Source organism: Triturus cristatus, chromosome 6 (genome assembly GCF_964204655.1).
Source record: "Triturus cristatus chromosome 6, aTriCri1.1, whole genome shotgun sequence".
In the NCBI taxonomy this organism is placed as follows: Eukaryota; Metazoa; Chordata; class Amphibia; order Caudata; family Salamandridae; genus Triturus; species Triturus cristatus.
This window is the reverse complement of record NC_140589.1, coordinates 762,376,834-762,398,930: the sequence shown is the minus strand read 5'-3', so window position 1 is coordinate 762,398,930 and position 22,097 is coordinate 762,376,834. Positions and strand designations below refer to the sequence as shown.

The 22,097-nt window shown below is 47.3% G+C and overlaps 1 protein-coding gene across 4 annotated transcripts in view; it reads left to right on the top strand.

The window, feature by feature from the left end:
• The window catches only part of SLC35F1 (solute carrier family 35 member F1), a 952,113-nt gene that overhangs the window by 763,990 nt on the left and 166,026 nt on the right, over positions 1 to 22,097 (top strand). The gene's annotated exons all lie outside the window — the stretch shown is intronic.

Here is a 22,097-nt window from a genome sequence, read left to right as displayed (position 1 = left end):
GTTCTGTTCAATCAATCAGAGTTTTGTAAAGCGCAACTCCTCACCTGCGAGGGTCTCAAGTCGCTGGGAGGGGGGGGGGGCAAATGGCTCCGTAGGGTGCTGTGGTCATCTGAAGAGCCAGGTCTAGAGGTCTCTCCTGAACTCGATCAGTGTAGGGCTTTGCCAGAGGTGGAGGGGGAGGTCGTTTCAGGTCTTGGCTGCATGGTAGGAGAAGGACCTTCCCCCAGTTCTTGTCTTGTAGATGCGTGGCATGGTGGCCGAGGAGGTTGGCTGATCATAGGTTCCTCTTGGGTACCTGGAATGAGAGACAGTTGTTTAGGTATGCTGGTCTGATGTTGTGAAGGGCCTTGTATGCGTGCCGTGAGGAGCTTGAAGGTTATTTTACTTTCGATGGGGAGCCAGTGGAGGTCGCGGAGGTGTTGGATGATGTGGTTGCGGCAGAGTTTGTTTCCTATATAATGTTATCTTATGCACATTTATTATATGGCTGCTCAGTACAAAAGGTGCTTAGCTCAAAACCAGTAAGAAACATTACTCAACATGAGCAAAAACATGTGCAGATTAGAAAATTCACTGTGTGTTGTGCAAATTCAACACGGAACCGGTACCAGTTAATTAAAAAGAAATATCCCTACATACTGAAAATAATCGAGGCCCAGTTCAACCTATGCAGGTTCCACTCCTTGCCCATCACCCAGCCTTAAGGAAGCAAATGGGAGCCCTATGAGGGGAAGAGGCGGGGCGAGGCATGAAACTAATTACATCATCAGCAGTTAAAATGTTGTTTCATGCCACATCCTTCCCCCTTCATTTTGAGACGCGGCATGCCGCGAGATGCAATTGTCATTAAAAGGATAACCAACTGCAGCAAACTCGTTCCCATATCATTTTCAATTTGTTGTTACACGTTCTGGTGAACCTGCGGGACACACCTATAGGGGCACATTTACAAGAAAAGGGGGCAGAGCGGTGCTACGAGCAATTTTGCTGCAACGAGCCCCGTCATTTTCAAAGTACAGGAACGCCTCGTATTTACAACAATATGGCACATTCCTGTACTCGCGCCGGCGCAACAAAAGCAGACTAGCACCAGCATAAACACCCGTGCACCATGGTGCAAGGGTGCCTGCGTTGCATGGATGGTTGTTGTTGTGCAGGAAGAGACATCTTCATGCACAAAAGCAATCATCAATGCTGTTTTGCTACTTTTATGTTTGCTGCAGAATGCAAAAGGAACAAATGATGGACGGAATTCTGAACAATGCAAACATTCACCCCCAGTCGCAAAGATCTGGGTTTTATCCATCGTTTTTTGCTCTACACACCACCCCAGTTTGGGTAACAACCTTTACAACGCAGTCATTACATCGCACTACATTTACAACGCAGTCATTACATCACAACATCCTTTACAACGCATGTCACTACAATGCAGTCATTACATTGCATGTCACTGTAACGCATGACACTACAACGCATGTCACTACAACGCAGGCATTACATCGCATGTCATTACAACGCATACCATTACAACGCATAGTACCCCTACTCTATACAACACATACCCTACTGTTGCACCCCTTGGAGTTGGGATAGTCATTTTTACCCTTACACTATCCAACACTTACCCTACTGTTTCACCCCCTGGAGTTAGAATAGTAATATTTACCCCAACACTATCCAACACTTACCTTAAATGCAATGTAATGGTATGCGTTGTAATGGTATGCGTTGTAAAGGTATGATGCGATGTAATGGAATGCGTTGTAAATGTAGTTTAAAAATTTTTGTTGTAGTGGCATGCGATGTAAATATATGTGTTGTAAAGGATGTTGCAATGTAAAAACTGCGCTGTAAAGGCATGTGTTGTAAATGTAATACATTCCCCAGTTTGGAACCCAGCCATATGTAAATCAATCTTGAAGCTGTTCCTCATGGGAACAGTCCCGCCCGAACTACCAAGCCAGGTCCTCCCTGGACCAAAAACAAGCATCCTGGGACTGGTTGCAGCACATATAGAAAGAGCAAAAACTAGGAGAAATAAAAGTATTTCTCCTCGTTGCGCCCCTAGGGAGGCGTACATTTTCGGTGCTGCCTCAGATTTACAGATCCTTGTAAATCAGGAGCAGTGTCAAAAAGCCATGGGTGTTGCTTGGGAACGCCCACAGCTATACCCATTGCCCGCCCCTGTACCACAGAAAACAAACTGGATTGAGGAGGACCATATTTACAAGGCGGCCTTCAGCCACGCAAAGTGACTTAGCGCCGCCTTGTAAATATGGAGCAGAGCACAGCGCCACCGGAATTGATGCTCCAGATGCGCAATGCCCTTGTATACATGGCCCATAAAGTGTCTAGGGACTGGGAGGTGGGCTCACTACCAGTGATAGTTTCTACATCCTTTCCCTTTGCCATTATGCTGAATTGACGTCCATGGCAGTGTAGCTGCATTTGACATAGATAATATCCTACAGTAAAAAAATGTATTGTGCATTTCTCACAGTGGCCCACAATTCCTCATGTGTGTGTGCGCCATTAAAACGATGAGTTAAATATATCTTTCAAATGGCTATTGGACTGTTGTTTACACTGAACGCAATGAAGCATTCAGAAATCATTGACAGTAAATTGTGTTGCTGTCTGAGACTGTTGTCCCTGGCTTTCAGAAATAGATCTTGTTTATGGTCATGTTAAACAAGTAGGAATGAATAGGCTTGACACTTCAGCTCCCTGCCAACAAAACACTGGCAGGAAAAGGCCTTTTGAACAGCAGTCAGGTTTTCAGATATTAATCATTCTGGAAGCAAAGTGGTTCTTTAGCGTAAACCTTGAATGACTCCCATAGCAGATGTCGCATAAAACAGCAAACGGTTGACCTAGCTGCATGAAGAAAGTATTTCTATCCTTGACACGTGCTTGTATTTTTATTATACGAGTGGCTCACCGTTTATTGCAAAACGCGCAAATATATTTCTATTTCAGATGGTTGTATTTTCAGATATAAGGTAGAGAGGCCAGATATACGACTATTCTGTTTTGCGGATAGTACATTGTGATTCTTTGCGACTCACAGTTTGCGACTTGCAAAACGGAATGTTCTAATGTGTCTCAGACACATTTCGTGATTCCCAATGGGGTTGCAAATGACCTGCCTGGTCAATATTCATGAGGCAGGTCGCTAATTGAGACCCATTGGCAATGGGCTACAGTCACAGGGGTGGTGGCCTGCAGGGGACAGCAGACCACCATGTCTATGTTTGTATTTCCTTCCCATTTGCGACTGGCTTACCACCTACTTGAAGTAGGTGGTAAACTGTGATGAGGTCACAGAAAATATTGTACGCCCTCCCTGCGACTCGCTATTAGGAAGGAACGCCCTTGGCATGCCCTTCCTAATAGCGATTAGCAAACCCTGTTTTGCAATTTGTTAATAGGTTACCAACTCGCAAAATAGAGTTTTTACATACTACAACCCTTTTTAGTGATCCACAACGGCCCTATTTTCCATTTGCGACTGCTAAAAATGGTTATTCAACTGGCTCCCAGTGTTTACAGGACAATAGCAAAGTCTGTCTCAGAGTATTTTGCCTCTGTACATGAGATAGAACTAGCGTCATGACTTTTTTTGTAGTGGAGGAAGAATTAGAATGAAACCCAGTGTAAAAAACGATTAGGTGACACCACAGATGAAGAAGTGAAGAACGCATGAGGTTAATGTCGGTAAGGACACGTGTGAGGACGATTCTCACAGAAAGGTAGAGTTAGAATGATGTCTCAGTGGAGACATATTTTATTTGAATCCACTGTGGAGTAAAAATTAGGATGATGTCTCAGAGGAGTGAGAATTAAGATATTGCTCCAATTGAGGAAGAATTAGGTTGGTGCCCCACTGAAGGAAGAATTAGGCAGATACTCAAAGGAAGACATCTTTTTTGGATGATGCTACAGTTAATGGAGACTTAGGATATTGTTGCAGAGGCAGAAAAATTGGGAGGATACCCCAGTGGAGGAAGAAATAGGAAGATACCCAAAGGAGGGTGTTTTAGGATGGTGCTCCAGTGAATGGAAATTTAGAATATTGTTGCTGAGGCAGAAGAGTTGGGAGGATACCCCAGTGAAGGAAGAAATAGGAAGATACCCCGAAGGAAGGCGTTTTAGGATGATGCTCCAGTGAATGGAGATTTAGGATATTGTTGCAAAGGCAGAAAAATGTGGGCGGTGCCCCAGTCGATGAAGAATTACAATGATGTCTCAGAGGAGGGGAAATTGGAACAGTGCCCCACAGGAGCCATATTTAGGATGAGGCCCCAAATGAGAGAGAATTAGAATGATGCCCCAGTGGAGAAATAACTGGGAAATTGCTCCATAGCTGAAATAATTAGGAGGATGTCCCAGTGGAAGAAGAGTCAGTATGATGTCTCAGTGGAAGGAGAAATAGAATGGAAACCCAGATATTGAAGAATTAGAATGAGACCATGGAAGAAGACTTCCCTCAATCTTGAGTTGATGTGATGTCTTGTGAGTGAAGAATTAGTGGCCTGTGCAGTGAAAAAAGGATTAGGAGGACACTTTAGAGAAATAGGTGAAGGAAGTAATAGCATCTTGATCCAGAGGTGAATGAATTAGGAGGATGCCCCCTAGGGAAAGGGAATAAGATAATATCTAGTTGGAGGGAGAAATGGCAAAATATCCCAGATACTGAAGAATTAGAATGAAGCCTGAGAAGAAGCATTTGGATGCTCCTTCAATGGAATAAGGATTTGTGATGTCTCATGGGTGACACATTAGCAGTCTTTGCCAATCAATAAATATTTAGGATGATGCTTCAGAGAGGAAGAATTGGGATGATTCACAGTTGGACTTAGAGACTCGGGGGGGGGGGGGCACAGACCTGTAATGAATCTAGTTATTTCTGAATGGAGCCCTTTACCGTGAAATGTAAGCTCCTCCTTCTTTCTTCAGCCCTTCTCCAAACATTTAAGCATATTTTTTTTAAAACATCAAATCTGTTTCAGCCACTATAAGATCGGAATGTTTGATTTAAAGATGAATTATTGGTGGCACCCTCGAAAAATGGTGTCATTTACAGGGGCGGCTCCTCCTTTTGACCTGAAGAGCATCGCCCCACTAATTAAAATGCCCCAGAAATGAAAAATAAAATGGTAATAAAATTATTACCATTTTTTTCCCATCCGCTTATCCCAAGCAAAGTGTCAGGACGGGGCAGGGCAGGGCAGGGCCTGCTGAATGACAGCAGCAGGGTGAGCTTTCTGGGCACAAGGTACTTCATTTCAAAGTGCGCATGTCCCTTTGGGGCTCTCGTCCGGTGGCAATATGTGATCCAAAATCAGCATGCATTATCAATCACATACTTCACCAACTCTTCCAATATGGGACACACTCGATCCATCCATCCACCCTTCCAACCAGTCATGCAAATTGAGGCAAGAACTGGACAAACCACATGCAGCGATGCGCTGTTCAGTTACCAGTAAATTAACATAACATAAACATTTTGGCCTATAATTTTTAACGAGAGGACATTATCCAGTGCATTTTTTTAAATTCTTTTATTTAGTGTTCTTATATAGTGCACCAGGATCGTTGGGTAAAAGGGGCTTTACATAAAGCTAGAGAATTCCAGTATAGTAGGCACAAGAAACAAATAACCATTGACATTAGAAACATTGGAAGCTTATTCATTGGCATTGCTTGAACTCAGTTGGTTCAAGAGCTGTTGAAACAGATGGCTCTTGAGGAGCCATCTGTTTATAAGAGAGTAGAGAGGGTTCTATCAAGATAGGGATAAATTCCAGGCTGCAGTTGCCTCCCCAGAGTTTGTATGTCAGAGTATCGTCTACAGGAATATCGTCTGACATAAATATTGTGCCCTTAATATTGTTTATAAAAATATCCTCCAGTGCTTAATTTGAGCTGGTGGTTTCTAGTGCTCAGCACCAGCAGTTAATCGTCAACACCGGTACTTCTTGTGAGTACCAGTTAAGGACACATTCATTTATGGCAGGATTTGCCCAGAATCGCAGGATGTTGAGCCGACGCCGCAACTCGAACCTGGTTCCCCAGCTCTGAAGTCGGAAGCTCTGGTCATTACACCACATCCTTTCCCCACATTCCTGGTTAGTAGTTGGTTCTCTTTTAGGCGTCGCTAACAGGAGAAATGGGCTGGTGCAAGCTGCCTCCTGACGAGAGCCCCAGCAGTTATTTTCTTTAAAAAATTAACCACTGTCCCATTGGATACAGACTTTCTATTATTAACTCCAAAAGGCAATATTTTTGTACACATTATGTAGGACACAATATTTATGTCAACCAATATGCTGCCATTTATAATATGGTACAATGCCTCACCAAAAAGGATTGTTTTAAAGTAGTTATTGTCCTGGATTTTGGACCTCTAGTAGTAGGATGATCCTACTTCTCATGCTTGCCATGCCTCCCATGATGAGAGCGGATCTACACTGTGTGGATTGCTTTCAAGTATGGCTTTATAAGGCAAACATTATAGTTTGTGTTGAATCGTCGCTGTGATGAGGAACCAGTAAAGACTATGAAGTAAATGGGTGATATACTTGAATTTTCTTGAGGTACCAACAAGTCTAGCAGCTGAGTGGAGCACTTCTCTGAGGAGTGATGTGGAGGCCAGCCGCGAGGGTGTCTGCAGGGCTCGGGTGGTAGTTCCGCTTGGGTCGAGCCGCGACACAGTCAGCAGGGCTCCGGTGGTAGGTCCGCTTCGGTCGAGCCGCGACGAGGTCAGCTGGGCTCTGATGGCAAGTTCAACAAGGTCGGGCCGCGACAGCGTCAGCAGGGCCCCAAAGGTTCGTGAAGGCATGCCAAGGGCGTTCCTTCCTAATAGCGAGTCGCAGGGAGGGCGTACAATATTTTCTGTGACCTCATCACAGTTTACCACCTACTTCAAGCATGGTGGAGCCGCGACGTAGTCAGCAGGGCTCAGAGCGTGGTTCCGGGATCAGTCTTTCTCCGTAGGGTCAGCCGCGATCCGATCAGCAGGGCTCTTGACTCCGGGATACAACTGCCGTCTTGCTGCCGGGTCGCCCCAGATATAGGTCTGGAGCCCTTTGATGTCCGGACCCTTGCGCCCGGGGGGGGCGGAGAGGCCGGGTCGGGAGCGGCCAGACGCCCAGCAGGAGAGGCGCCAGGCCCAAGAGAGCTGTGGGGCGATCGCACCTAGGTGTGGAAGGACGGTTGGGGGTCCCATCGATACTGCCCTCCGCCGGGAGTGGGGAGGTGTTCACGTGGTATCCCCCGGGCCAGGGGTTGGCGCCCTGATGTCAGGCCTCGCTGGGACCGAGGCCGGGTGGAGCGGGGTCACGTAGGTGGTGACGTAGAGTCACGTACAATCCAAAATGGAGGAGCCCCGAGGTGCATGGGACCTCGTGCGGCTTAGCGAGGGGGAACAGGACCACGACACGAGGCTGGCTCCAACACTGGTCATTGGAGATCTTGTTCCAATTCCTTTGCTGGACATTTGTGGGTGGTGTTAGTTTTGGAGGTGAAGTGGATGCAGTGATGGTCCGTCCATGGGAGTTCAGAGGTGTGACTGAATGAGTTTGAGTGTCCTGCTGTGAAGATGGGGTCGAGGGGGTGTCCTGCTGAGTGTGTGGGTTGTGGTACAATCTGTTTGAGTCCAAGTTTGAGGAGGTTGTCCAGAAGGAAGGCGGAGTTGGGGTCTTGGAGTTTGTTGAGGTGGAAGTTGAGGTCTCCCATCAAGGTGTAGTCAGTGGAGGTGATGATGGCTTGCGGGATGATGATGTCCGTGATGGAGTCGGAGAAAGGTGTGCGGGGTCCAGAGGGCCTGTAGATGAGGGTGCCTAGGAGGGTGGTGGTCGGGTTGGTCTGTATCTTGAAGTGGAGGTGTTCCATCAGGGCTGTGGGCCCGTCCGTGTAGGTGCTCAGTCGGAGGATGGACTTGTGAGATTTGGCGATGCCTCCTCCGGGGCGGTTGGCATGGTCCTTCCGGGTAATTTTCTAGCCTTCGGGGATGGCAATTGCGATGTCGGGTCCCGAGGCGGCATTCAACCAGGTTTTGGTGAGGAAGGCAACGTTGGGGTGGTGCTGTCGAGGAGGTCCCAGATTTCCGCGGCATGCCTATGAAGGGAGTGGAAGTTGAGGAGGATGCAATGCAGGCTCTGGGGTGCGATGGAGGTGTTGCTGGAGGGTGTAGGTGGGTCTTGGATCTCGGCAGAGGAAAAAGAGTGGCTGCAGTAATGGCAGGTGAAGAGTCCCTGGGTGTCGATAGGTGAAGAAAGCTTGTAGTTGTTGTTCTTGCCAACGTTGAGAACGTGGAGGGCTGAGCAGCTGTAATGCTGGCGGGTCAGAGGACCAGGGTCCCTGGCACTGGTCGCGGTCGGGTCGGGTCACAGACGGGTGCAGACAGGCTTGCCTTTGGGGCGCCTTTGGCGTGCCAGTGGTGTGGCTGCACAGCGGCCGCCATTAAGTAGGGGTTGTGGGAGGACGGGACAGCTGGGAGGCGGGGACCGGGAACACGTGGGATCGGGAGGGGCCGTGGGGGCAGCATCGGCCGGAGAAACCGAGAAAAGAGGCTACAAAAGGAGAAAGGCAAAATGCCAAAAAGGCTGAAAATAAAGGAAAAGGCAAAGAGGCGGAAAACAATAAGGCAAAAGGGCAGGAAAGGAGGCGCAGAAGAGGAGCAGGCTAACAGGAGTGGAGCGAGGCACACAGCCTCAAACAGCGGACAATGGTGGGCACTGGGGGCAGAAGCACTCACGGTGGAGCTGCGCGCGAGGAGAGAAATGATGAAGAGCTACCTAAGAACAATGAAAGAAAGATGGAATGGGACAGCCCTATTTCAGGCTGACTAACTGCCAAGCAGTGTGTGGAATGGGGCCAGGAGGCCAGGGGAAATTAACAAGGCATAAAAGGAAGTGAACCAAGAAACATTGGGGTTTTGCAGGTCAAGTGAGAGTGGGGTAATCAAACACAGGGAAATTGTGTTTTAATGTTGGGTGTCTTTTCAACATGATGATTCGGAATAATCACTCATGGGAGGGTTTTTTGTGTCCGTGTGGGGGCTCAAAGAATAGAGAGACAAATAAATGGAACAAGGATGAAGTAGGGAAAGAGCGAGGAAGGATGCAGAGCCAAGAAGTACGTTTAGTTCAGGGGCAGACAGGATGGACAAGCAAAGTGAAGCAGCAGAGGTCAGAAGTGAGAGCAAATGAGGAATGCAGGGCGTAATGTTAATTAAAAGTGTATTATTGTTGCGGAATAGGTGAGTGAGGGTTGTAGAGGTGGGAAGAGATTTACAGGATGGGGGAAGGGTTAGTAGTAATTGTTAGTGTGCTGTTTAAGGCATGATAGGTTATTTAAACCAGCCATATAGTTTGTTTAAACCAGCCATAGGATGTAAAGATATGAGCCCACCTTTGCCCCAGTTAAAGTTCCCTTTCTCACAGCAGATCAACAAATGATTCCCCTCCCAACCATAAAAGACATCTCAGAATTGTTTTGTCATCTTCTTAACATTGGACTCCATGGAGCTTACTTATGAGCCCCTTGCGTCACTTTTGCGTTGCAGTTGCGTCACTTTTCGTGACGCAGCGGCGGCGTAAATAATGCACCACATTGCGCCATATTTACAAAGTGATGCATCTAGGCAGATGCATCACTTTGTAAACCCCTACGTCACATTATACCTGCGTCAGGTACAATGTATGCAGAAGTGGTGCAGGGAAATTTATGAGATTTCACTGCACCACTTTCAGGACGCCAATGCGTCAAAGCCTTACGCCTGCCTCATAGCAGGTGTAAGGGTGACACAGTGCAACAGGTATAGGCCTCCCCCATGCATTGCTGGAGTTGCGTTATTCTTATGACTCAACTCCAGCAATGGGTACATTTTGCGCCTCCAGATGCGTTAGGATTCCTGACGTATCTGTCAATCCTTGCGACATGAAGCACCATACAGTAAATACGGCACATCCATGGTGTCACAAGGAGCGCGCAGTGAAACTGTTGCATCAATGCAACACATTTCATAAATGATACCCCATGTGCTTAGCTGTTGGACATCATTATGCACTTATGACCCTAGCTTGATGTCTCTACAAAGGCCTTTGTTTCCTATGTCACTACTCTTACACAGCCATTTTATCATTACGTTTACCAGATTTACACAGTCCTAAGTGACCCAGAAGAGTTCATAACTCATAGTGGCACATTATTAATCATTTAAGTTCCAGAGCTTTCAAAGTCGCAGATCCTCGGGCAGCAAGCGGGGGCTTGCATGTCGAGGTAGAGAGCTGAGCTGTAGTTTGAATCAAAAGATTTTATAATTAACAGCTTAGACTGTGCGCCTAGGGAAATATATTATTGCAAACACGCTCCTCACGCCACAGCCAGGAATAAGCTCACACTTTGACATCCTCCCTACCCCAGGGTCCGCAATAGGGAATTTTAACTTCCAACAGAAATGAGTGTGGGGCGGGGATGCTAAAACACATTACCACACATTTACTGTTAATTTTGTATAACATCATAATGTAGCAGCTTAAAAATGGTGACTGATAGCATGCAATCATAGGAACAAGCATCTGCAGACTCAGTGCATCTGGCAAGCTGGTTCGATTGTTAGTTTTCTTTTTCATTTTTATAGCAAGTATATGGTGCAAAAATAAAAATAAAATATGCCACCGCCTAACCATGTCGGGTACATCCTTATAAAAAATAAAAAATATAAACTTCGCATATAACAGAACAGTATTGGTGCTTACTAGCTTTGTAGAGGTATAGAAACACTTTATTTTGCTGTAAAGCATATCACAGGACAATAGGAGTTTTATTTGGAGCAAAGAAAAGGTACCATTGGCTTGGACATACTGTAACCTGAAGACATAGTTTAAACATTAAAGTATGACTCAAATTTTCAAAAAATTAAGAATGGAAAGGAAAAAAAGCATTGTCAATGTAATGTATCCCTTCTTCTCCGCGTTGCACGCGCTGCACGTCAGGATAGATGCCATTTTGTGCAGCGGGGACCTGGCGCCCGTGATGGCCCACACGGAGTATCTCACTAGAACTATCTCGGACCATAACCCGTTGCTGTTGACAGTGCAGTGGCGGCGGCCGCGGTCGGCGGTCCCGACATGGCGGCTGCGACCGGAGACATTGGAAGACCCGGTGTTTAGTGATGTGGTCCAGCGGGGCGTAGAGCAGTACTTTAGGGAGAATGAGGGTTCCACTGCCACGAGGGCGATGGAGTGGGATGCCATGAAGGTGGTGACCAGAGGCATTTGTATGGGTAAATTTGCGAATGTAAGGACTACCATCCTGACGGCTCTGGAGAAGGCGGAGGGGGTGTTGCGGGATCTGGAGCAGCGTAGGCCTGAGCAGCCAGATTTACAGGACAGGCTGCTTGAGGCGAAGGAGGTTGTAGCGACTGAAACTGAGCGGCTGCGGGGCTTTGATTACAAGCGGTATCTAGTCAGAGTGCATGCGGAAAGGGACAAGGTAGGAACGCTACTGGCTAGACTAGCTAACCCGGAACCCCGAGGTTGCCCGGTCATGAGCATTCGAACGGAGACGGGGGAGGTGGTTTATTCGCAGGGGGCGGTGCTACAGCGGTTCAGGTCATACTACACGGTCCTCTATGAGAGCCAATTGGGGGTGGAGGACTCCGCAATAACTGACTATCTGGCGACTCTTTGCCTCCCTCGGGTGGATGCTGAAACTGCGACGGTGCTGGGCGGACCCATTACGCTGCAGGAGATTCGGGTGGCCATTAAGCAGATGGCCAGAAATAAAACGCCGGGGGCAGATGGCCTGCCGATCGAATTCTACGCGCAGTTTGTGGATGCCTTGGCGCCCAGGCTTTTGCTGGTCTACACTGAAGCCATGGAGCTGGGGAGACTTCCCCAGTCGATGAGGGAGGCATTGGTGGTGCCGCTGTTGAAGCCCGGCAGGGACGCCTCGGATGAGACGTCGTATAGACCTTTGTCTATGCTGACGGTCGATTACAAAATATTGAGTCGCATATTGGCCACTAGATTACTGTCGCATATGACCAAATTGGTTCACGAGGACCAAGCCGGTTTTATCCCCACCAGTAGCACAGCCTGGAACATTCGCCGCCTGGTCCGTATCATAGACAGCGTTTGGGGCCCTGAGCAGCGGCCGGCAGGGCTCTCCGTGGATATCGAGAAGGCTTTCGATAGCCTCGAATGGGGGTACCTCGATGCGGTGCTCGAGAAGTCCGGCCTGGGGGAGGGGTTTGGACGTTGGACACGGGTCCTTTATTCCTCTGCTACGGCCAGGGTGCGACTGGGAGCGGTCATATCCTCAGCTTATCCGGTGCGCAGGGGTACACGGCAGGGTTGCTCGTTGTCTCCCCTGTTGTTCGCCTTGGCGATGGAACCTTTGGCGGCACAAGCACGAACAGGAGCGGTGTACGGCGGGGTTCGCTGTGGGGAGGAGAAGCATCATATTTCCCTGTACGCGGATGACCTCCTGCTGTACCTGGAGGACACCGGTGACGCCTTGGAGGGGGCTGTGGGGATGCTGTCGCGCTTCGGCAAGCTCTCGGGCCTCAAGGTCAATTGGACCAAAACCTGTGTTTTCCCGCTGCGGGCAGATGTCCCATATTGCCCTCCCACTCGGGATGTGGTGTGGGAGGCTACGTGCTTTACTAACTTGGGGGTCCGGATATACCACGATGTCGTGAATCTCTTGGACGGTAATATAGGGCGTTGTATAAGGGCCCTGAAGGGGTGCATGGCCTTCTGGGCTGCCCTCCCGCTATCGGTGCTGGGCCGGGTTGCGTTGCTGAAGATGGTGGCTCTGCCCCGACTGCTCTATTATTTCCGCACACTGCCAATATGGATCCCGCAGAGGATCTTCAAAGAATTGAAGTCGCAGGTCATCGGCTTCCTATGGGGGACGGGACGGCGAAGGGTAGCCCTGACAGCTCTGATGCGGCCTAAATTAGAGGGGGGACTAGCGGTCCCCGATTTTGAATTATACTACCTGGCGGCACAGCTACAAGTGCTGACACAGAATGTTGCTAGAGTGTTCAGAGGCCCGGAGCAGGGACGGGGGACTGGCATCCAGAGGCATGTCCTGTCCTACATAGTCATGCAACAGAAACTGGACCTGAGAGATTTATCCATCGAAGAGCGAACTCTCCGGTTATGCTGGCAGAGGGGTATGAAGAGGGCGAAAGCGGTGCGACCCTATGCACCGGAGATCCCGCTGGGGATGTTGACGGCACTGCCGCATGGAGGCGACTGGTCCCCGCTGGCGGAGTGGGAAGAGCTGGGGCTGCAGATGGTGGGGGACCTCTACATAGACGGGCGCTGGCCCCCTTCGGGGTTTTGCAGGAGCAGTTTGGCCTCCCGGACGGGAGTTATCTCCTGCACGCGGCGGTGAGCGCGGCGATACAAAAACACTGGAGGGCGGGGCTGGCGGAACCCACTGCAGCCCTGACCTGCCAGTACGTGGTGATGGCGGCGGGAACGATTAAGGCGGTGACCTGCCTCCAGGCTAGATTGCTGCAGGAGGGGCTGGAGCCGCTCGCGGCATTGAAGGAGCAGTGGGAGGAAAGCATAGGCAAACCCATTCCGGACACGATCTGGAGCCACATCCTGCGGAGGACATGGAAGGGTAGTGGGAATGCCCGCTTTCAGCAGGTGCATTTCTTCATCCTCCATAGGGCATATTTGACCCCGGGAAAGATTAGTCGATACTTTAAGGTGCGGGATGCCGCTTGCCCGCGATGCTTCACACTGGGAACTGAACTAGACCATATGCTGTGGGGGTGTCCGAAGCTTGGGTCGTACTGGGCTGAGGTGGGGGAGATCTTGAATGCAATAACGGACCGGGAGGTGGAGTTTGACATGGGGGCGTGTTTGTTGCTTTGGTTCCCTCACACAGCAAAGACGAAAGTGACGAGCAAATTCATTGACTTGGGGCTCATGTTGGCTGAGAGAGAAATTACATGGCACTGGAAGTCCCGGGATGGCCCGTCAGTCGGGCCGTGGATATCCGAGTTGTTAAAATGGTCTAGATGCGAGAGTGAGATTAGACGGTGGCAGGCGACTAAGGCGGATAACGAAAAGGGGTTAGAGTGGGTGAGGGCTTGGGAGATGATCGGGCAGGCTCTGCAGGATAGCCGGCTGGAGCGGGCGGAACGAGAGCGCGAGGAGAGCGGGGTTCCTTGAGGCTGGGGAAAATAGACGTAATCCCCGACGACTGGCACGAATTAGAGTTAGGGACCACTGGAGGGGCCTACATCAGCAGCAGTTGGGGGGTGGGGTGGGCGGGGGGGGGAGTTCATGAGGTAGGAGGGTAGTGTTATAACGAGTTGGATTTGGGGAGAGAATCTGATTGGACAGAAAGCAGAGGCTCTCATGGGGCATGGACCGGGCATCGCTATGAGGCGATAGTTGTGTTAATTTGCTTAACTGTCTAAATATGCCGCCCGGCCCCCGGGATGTGGGCTAAATGGCTGTGTGCATTGCTAAACCGCAGGGTGTGATCGGAGATTGTACGTGGGTGCCGGTTGCCCCGATGGTTGTTTTGCTTAAAATGCTGCAATAAAAACATGTTTAAAAAAAAAAAAAAAGTCAATGTAATGTATTGTCCCACCATCCCAGACACTGAAGGGACGTCTCCTTTTTAGAAGGAAAATGCCATCACTGACAGTGCAGAGAGAGCCAATTGCTGTAGTGGCCTGACCCACTTGACCCTTGTTGCATGCAGTGGTGAGTAACAATTAGAGGATTTCTTATGCATTGAGGCTGAGCCACAAGGGAAAATCTTGATCACAAATTTCACAAAAGACATGCACAACAATGCGGAATCCACTGAGTGCAATGCTAAATCATGTTTTGAATCTAGCTAAAGTGCCATCTTTCCCATGATCATGTTTATGTAGAGGGTGGAGGTTTGTACCCCTTAGTCCTGAAATAATTGAGAAGGGTAAAATCCTTCTTGTTTGGTTTCTTGGTTTTATTTTTCTTTGTTACACCTTGTAACAGTGAGAAAAGAAACAGAAAGACAGCAGACACATGTTTCGTCCGGTGGCTGATTGGCCGAGGGCTTTTTCAAGGCAAGAATAGTTGAGAATATTCGTGAAAGCTGTGAATAACAATATAATGAAATGTATAACGTTGTCTCTGCGGTCCTTACGAGTGAATCATCGCTGATAAATCATCGGGCAACGACAGCCATGTGCCAGGTTTTGCCGTTCGTGGAAAACTGCACATTTCTACATTGTGCTAACAGTGCTAAATCTTGGCTTCACGATGGGCATTATTAACCCTTGATTTGAAGGTTTACATTAACAAATGTAAACTTACTCCACTAACACCCTTACTGTGAATGTTTCTGCATTTATTTGCATAACTTTATCTTTTAGCTATTTGTTGATGTTAACCTGCATCTGGTGACATGTCACAGAGATTCTGTACTCTAGTCCAGTGTTATTGCATCACTAAAAATGGGCCAGCTGGATAAACGTGTATGGTAATGCAGTTCCTGCACTCCAATTACCATGCATGATGTTGCAAAATGCCTTATAGATGGGTTGGTGAGCTGAGTTCTGAAATTGAGTTGTTGAGTCGTTTTTGCCACCTCCCCTTTTAAAAACGGGAAGAGCAGTAGGTCTTTTTGAGATGATAGCAAATGGCAGGGTGCACATAAGAAATGTGTAGTCCAGAAAACATTTAGTGTATGTAATCCAAAATAAGATGTTTATTCTTGATCTTCATATATCCAATTTCAACTACATCCAGCCAACATGTTTCGTGACAGTTGCATTTAGAACTTCATCAGGGCTGCACCCTAGGCCGCCTCTTCTCGTCTTTGTGCCAAGACAAGCGTTGTCTTCCTCCTCTTTCCTAGCAGCTCTTAGGCTGACAACTCTGCGCAGGTGCAATGGCACAAGCTTCGCAGTTCAAGCCGAGGGCGGGCAGCACAAATAGCTCAAAGCCTTTTGTCTGCCCAAACATGCAGGAGCCAAAGCCATGCTCCCTTGGTTGTCAAGTAGTGATACAGCAGGCAAGGTCGGATGTTAAGAATCAAGTGCTTTTAAATGTATTTTACGGATTAACTATAGTTTTATTTCATGCTTTTCAGCCAAGTGCATTGAATAGATTTGATTCCATGGGTAAAAGGCATTTAGTTGGAAGCTAAATTAATGTTGTATCATCGACTGGGCAATGTGTAAATGAAATAGAGGTCATACCTGGTGGATTTGAATGAAAATGAGGTCTGGGCGATCCCCTCACAGAGATTGATTGATAGCAGGAAAATTCTTGCAGTGGCCCTGAACCTAGAAACAATAGTGCAGACAAAGTCCTACAAAAAAATGAAAATGGATCTAGAAGTCGGTGCCATAGACGGACACCTTCTGCATTTTCCAGGGGATGCTAGCAACAACTAATGTGGGTCAGTGAGCCACAGGAGTGGAGACAGGCAAACTCAGTGGACTGAGGAGTAAGGTGGCACCACACACTAGAGCTGCTGGTTCATGATAAGTCAACAGTGTGTTGAAGGGCTAGGTGAGAGATGCCCCAAGTGCCCAACTGAAACATGAGTGCAGGATTTGCAGTCACCAAGGCAGGGGGACACACTCAGTGAATGCGTCTGCCAGGTGATTATTGCTGAATGAGTGAGAGCCCTCAAAAGAGAGTTTCTGTTATGCCTAGCAATGCTTGTTAGATGGGGTAAACGTTCTGTATGTAGTCATAATGGTCTGATGTCAGGGGGTTCTGCGAGAAGACAGTTGGGACCTTGTGAGCACTGGATGTGTTGAGCGGTGGCTCGTTGAACCTACAATAAAACTTGTTTTTTTATAACAAGACTATGGACAATCCTATTATTTTAATAGGACACAACATATTTTTGGCGACGAGCGGGCGAGCCATCGTAAGGGACCATACACAGTGAACTGTTTTTGGATCCGATCCGGTGTTCTGACACACGACGAACAGCTCATGGGGAAGGAATCTCTACGCGCTGCGGTGTTACTGGACTAACGAGTCAGAGTTGTCCATTCCTAGAACAGCCACGAGAAAAAAACGCTGTTGTGAAGTCTTACTCTCCAACGACACGGTTTCCAAAGTGGGGAGCCTTAACTCTTTGCGGGACAGTTGTGTGCAAGTGAGGACTACCGATGTGGCAACTCCTGTGCAAGTGAGGACTACCGACGTGGCAGCTCCTGTGCCGTCTATTTCTTGAAAAGAGAAAGGAATACCTGGCTGTGAGGAGTTAACGCAGATCGAAGAGTTAGAGAGCCGTTGGAGTGCCTGAGGTTGTTTCCCCGACGAGCGCTGTGGAGGAATGATGACGTACTAGAATTGTACGCAACGTATTGGTGGAAGCTTGGTGGGCAGCAGCCTATCACGGATGAGAACGTTTCTGCAGCTACGCAGCAAACACGTCAGTTTCCTGTGAGGAAGTCAAAGCTTCGGTAAGGCGCCAAGTCCGGTTCCTTTTTACTTTGTTTTACAACACGCCAAGACCGGATCAGCTGTTTTGGAGTATCGGCTTGTGACAGTTGACTCTTCCCTACTACACTGGTTTAGGAGGCAGTGGATGTCGTGCCTTCAAGAGGTTGGAAGGTCAAATGACACTTCAGTTTTTGTTCGTTCATCACGAATGTTTTGATCCATGCAGATAATTTTTTTTATTATTTTATTCTCTGGACTCCGTTTTTGATGATTGACAAGTCTACCTGCCATTATTTGTTGAGCTGAATTTGCGTGGGGGACAGTGTATATTGGTTATATTTTGGTTTGGTGGGTTGGCATTTTTAGCTTTGGGCACTACGTTTACGGGGAGTAGTTTTGGGTGGTTTGTCCAGTTTAATATAGCTAGATTTGCTAGAGAGGAAATTTGTGGTTGGCACTATGCAAGCTGTAAATCCGCCTCCCCCGTTCCTAGAAAGTCCGGGAGCGCCACCGATACAGTGGAGACAATGGTTTGACGCGTTCGAGACTTATGTGGGGGCCATTGGAGCTTCGCGTTACAGAGCGGAAAGGAAAAAGTTTCTGCTGTTGAATTCATTGGGTTTTGAGGGGAGAGAAGTTTACACACATCTTCCTGTGTTGGTATTAGCTGAAGGCGAGGTCCTTGATGAATATCAAGAAGCGGTTAAGAAGCTAATTATCAAGTTCGACGTTCAACCAAGTCTGGTTGTGTTAAGACACAAATTCTTTAAAAGAGCACAAGTTCAAGGTGAAAATGTAGATACCCATCTAAGTGCGCTGAGAAAGTTGTGTGCGGAGTGTGATTTTGGTGAATACAGAGACCAGTTGGTTAGAGATCAATTCATCGCGCACTGTGCGGATAAACAGATACAGCAAAAATTACTCACTATGGGGAACCCTAGTCTGGAGGAAATTATAAAGGTGGCAAAAAGTTTGGAGTTGGCGCAAAACTCTATCAAGGAGTTGAGTAGTGGGTTGGTCACAAAAGATACTGTTAATACAGTTGCAACGACTAGTGCTGTGGGGAACATGATTAGAAAGGATAAAAATCAAGTCAAGGGTCCTTTCAAGAAAACCAATATGTGTTATCGGTGTGGGTATGCTCCGCATGGCAAGGACAATAGATTTTGTCCCGGGAGAAATGCTAAATGTCATAAGTGTGGCAGATTGGGACATCTCGCTAAGGTGTGTCAGTCAAACTTTCTGAAAAATGAGAAAGTGAATAGTGTTGGCAAAGACGAGAGTTTGAGTGAGAATGAGCTAGTCCAAGAGTTCCAGGATATGATTGTGACTGTTGTTGATGAGAGCGTTGTTTCTGGAGATCCTGCAGACTGTGTGGATCCGTATGAGGAAATAAAAGTGGGTGATGTGACTTTGAACTTGTTGGTGGATTCAGGAGCACGTATCACTATGATTACCCATGATTTGTTTAAGAAGTCATGGGGTGACAGACCCTTGTTTCCACCAGATAGAGCGCCTGTCTCCTACGAAGGACGTAAGATAGACCTGGAGGGCTTTATAGAAGATGTGCTGGAGTTTAAGGGGCGCAAGATTCATGGTAAAATCTATGCGGCTGTGCGTGGTCTAAACATTCTAGGGTGGTTTCACCAAGGTTTGTTCGGCATGGTATTGAGACCAGGGACAAGTGAACAGGTGTTGGTTGTGCAAGATTTCTTGGGTTCTGACAAGTTGGAAAGTGATTTTCCTTGTGTGTTTTCTGATGCTTTGGGAAAAATTAAAGGTTTCAGACACAAAATCAAGATTAAGGATGATGCCATCCCAGTTAAGCACAAGGTGAGGTCAGTGCCTTTTAGTCTTAGAGCTGACCTTAAAGCAGAGTTGGACAGGCTGGAAAAATCTGGCATAATAGAGCCAATTGAATCTAGCTTATGGCTTAGTCCATTGGTGGTCGCACGTAAACGCAATGGCGAGATTCGTTTATGTGTAGATTTGAGGAGTCTCAACAAGGAAATTTGGGTGGACGCACATCCTCTACCTAAAATCGGGGATTTATTGGAGGAACTGAGAGGAGCTGAATGGTTTTCGAAAATTGATTTAGCGTCGGCATACCATCAGGTGCTGTTAGATGAGGACTCTCGACATTACACAGCTTTTAATTCACCTTTTGGGTCGTTCCAATTCTGTAGAATGCCTTTCGGGCTAGCTTCTGCAGCGTCTGTATTCCAGAGAGTTATGCAATCGGTGTTACAAGAGGTGAAGGGGGTGGTGATCTTTCAGGATGACGTTTTAATCTTCAGTAAGCATATAGATGAACATGACAGAATTCTTAGATCTGTTGTAAGCATTTTTGAAGAGAAAGGGATTGTGGTTAAGAAAAGCAAATGTGAATTCTGGATGAAGGAGATAGAGTTCTTAGGACACTTGGTCTCTGGTGTGGGTGTGAGTCCGAGGCCTGGGTTGGTAAAGGCTGTTGTGGAGTGTCCTTGTCCCAAGAATAAGGACGAGCTGCGTTCGTTCTTGGGTTTGTGTGAATTCTATTCGCGCTTTATCCCAGGATATGCCAGTAAAATGAAAGCGCTTTCCAATATGTTGAGATCTAATGTCATGTTTGTGTGGGATGAGTTGTGTCAAGAAACCTTCGAGTTTGTGAAGGCTGAAATGACGAATGAGAAGTCTTTGAGGGCATACGACCCAATGATACCTTGCATCATTATGGTGGATGCCAGCAACTATGGTTTGGGGGCAGTTCTTACGCAAGTTGTGGGTAATGAAGAGGTCACCATCAGTTATGCGTCCAGGCTTTTGAGAGACACTGAGGTCAATTATTCTGTTATCGAGAAGGAATTATTGGCATGCTTTTGGGCGTGTGAGAAGTTTAGAACGTATGTTTGGGGAAGGAAATTCCAGATTCACACTGACCATAAACCGTTGGTTTATATATTAGGGGGTGAGCGAGTAAAGTACGCAACACCCAGAATTGCGCGCTTGACCACAAAGTTGTTACAGTATAATTTTGTCACTAGGCATATACCGGGAAAACAGAATGTCAGAGCAGATATGTTGTCTAGACTGCCTTTGAGTGATGATGACCCGTTAGATCTGGAAGAGGACAAAGAGGATTGTTTTATTGCGGTGGTAGATGCAGTGGACAACAAGGCTTGTAGTGAGATGGAATGGAATGTGGCAGTGAAAGCTGATCAGTGCTTGGACAGAGTGAAAGAGTTCATTGTAAAGGGATGGCCACGTGAAAGGTGTGTAAGTCAGGAGATTCAACCTTTTTGGAAAATTTCTGATGAGCTGTCTATTGAAGATGGTGTGGTTATGAGGGATGGCAGGTGTGTTCCCCCTTCAGGTATTCGTTCCAAGCTCATTGATTGTGCGCATGATGGCCATCTGGGGGCAACCATGACCAAAAGGCGCCTTAGATTGCATTATTGGTGGCCTTCTATGGATAAAGATATTGAAGAAAGTGTGAAGTTGTGTGGTGTATGCAGTGGTGCGGAAAAGAAACTGAGGGTTGTTACACCTCCTCTTCAACCTATTGATTATCCCATGAGACCGTGGTTGAAAGTGGGAATAGATCTGAGCTCAGTTGGGCATCCACAGACCAATGGATTGGTGGAGAGAATGAACAGGGTCGTAGGCGATTGTATCAAATGGGCAAAGCAAAACTGTCTTGATATTGAAGGTGCGGTGAGATCTATGTTGTGGTTCTATCGCACCACACCTCATTCTCTTACCAAAATTGCTCCTTTTGTGTCTTTGAAGGGGAGAATTCCTACTTCTGTGTTGTATCCTGCTTGGTTGTTGAGGACTGTGGCCGGCAAGGTGTCCTCTAATATTGATAAGGATGCTTTGGAGTTGCGTGTGAAGGATGCTCAGAAGAAGATGGCTGACAGATATAATATCAAGAATTCAGTCAAGTTGGTTGGGCTTAATCCTGGGGATCTTGTTCGAATTAAAAGCACGAGGTTTGTCAGTAAGGGTGGAAAGAATTTTGGTGAACCGGTTCGCGTGGAGAGAGTGTGTGGGGGTGCAGTTATGGTTGAAGGAGGTCACTGGTGGAACTTGAGCAAAGTTGTCAAGGTCCAACCCGCTGTTGGCGCATCTCCTTCAATGGATTCTAATTCTACTGGGGGAAGCAGTGTGTTGTGTAAGGGGCCCAGAAGATCCACGCGTGTCAAGCAACTCCCGTGGAAATTGCGGTGATGGGAACAATGATCTCTGGAATAGATAATTAGTCATTTGTACGGTGTTGTTTTTGTTTTTTTTGTATTTTTATTTGCTATTGTGTTTTGTGTGTTTTTGTTTTTGTTTATTTCAAAAAGAGGTAATATGTTATGCCTAGCAATGCTTGTTAGATGGGGTAAACGTTCTGTATGTAGTCATAATGGTCTGATGTCAGGGGGTTCTGCGAGAAGACAGTTGGGACCTTGTGAGCACTGGATGTGTTGAGCGGTGGCTCGTTGAACCTACAATAAAACTTGTTTTTTTATAACAAGACTATGGACAATCCTATTATTTTAATAGGACACAACAGTTTCTCTTGTCACATAAGCGATAGAACAAAACTATGCTGTCCTCAGTTTATTATAACACCTCAATTACATTCCTCAAAAGCGGCATTCTTGTCATCAAAAATACCTAAAG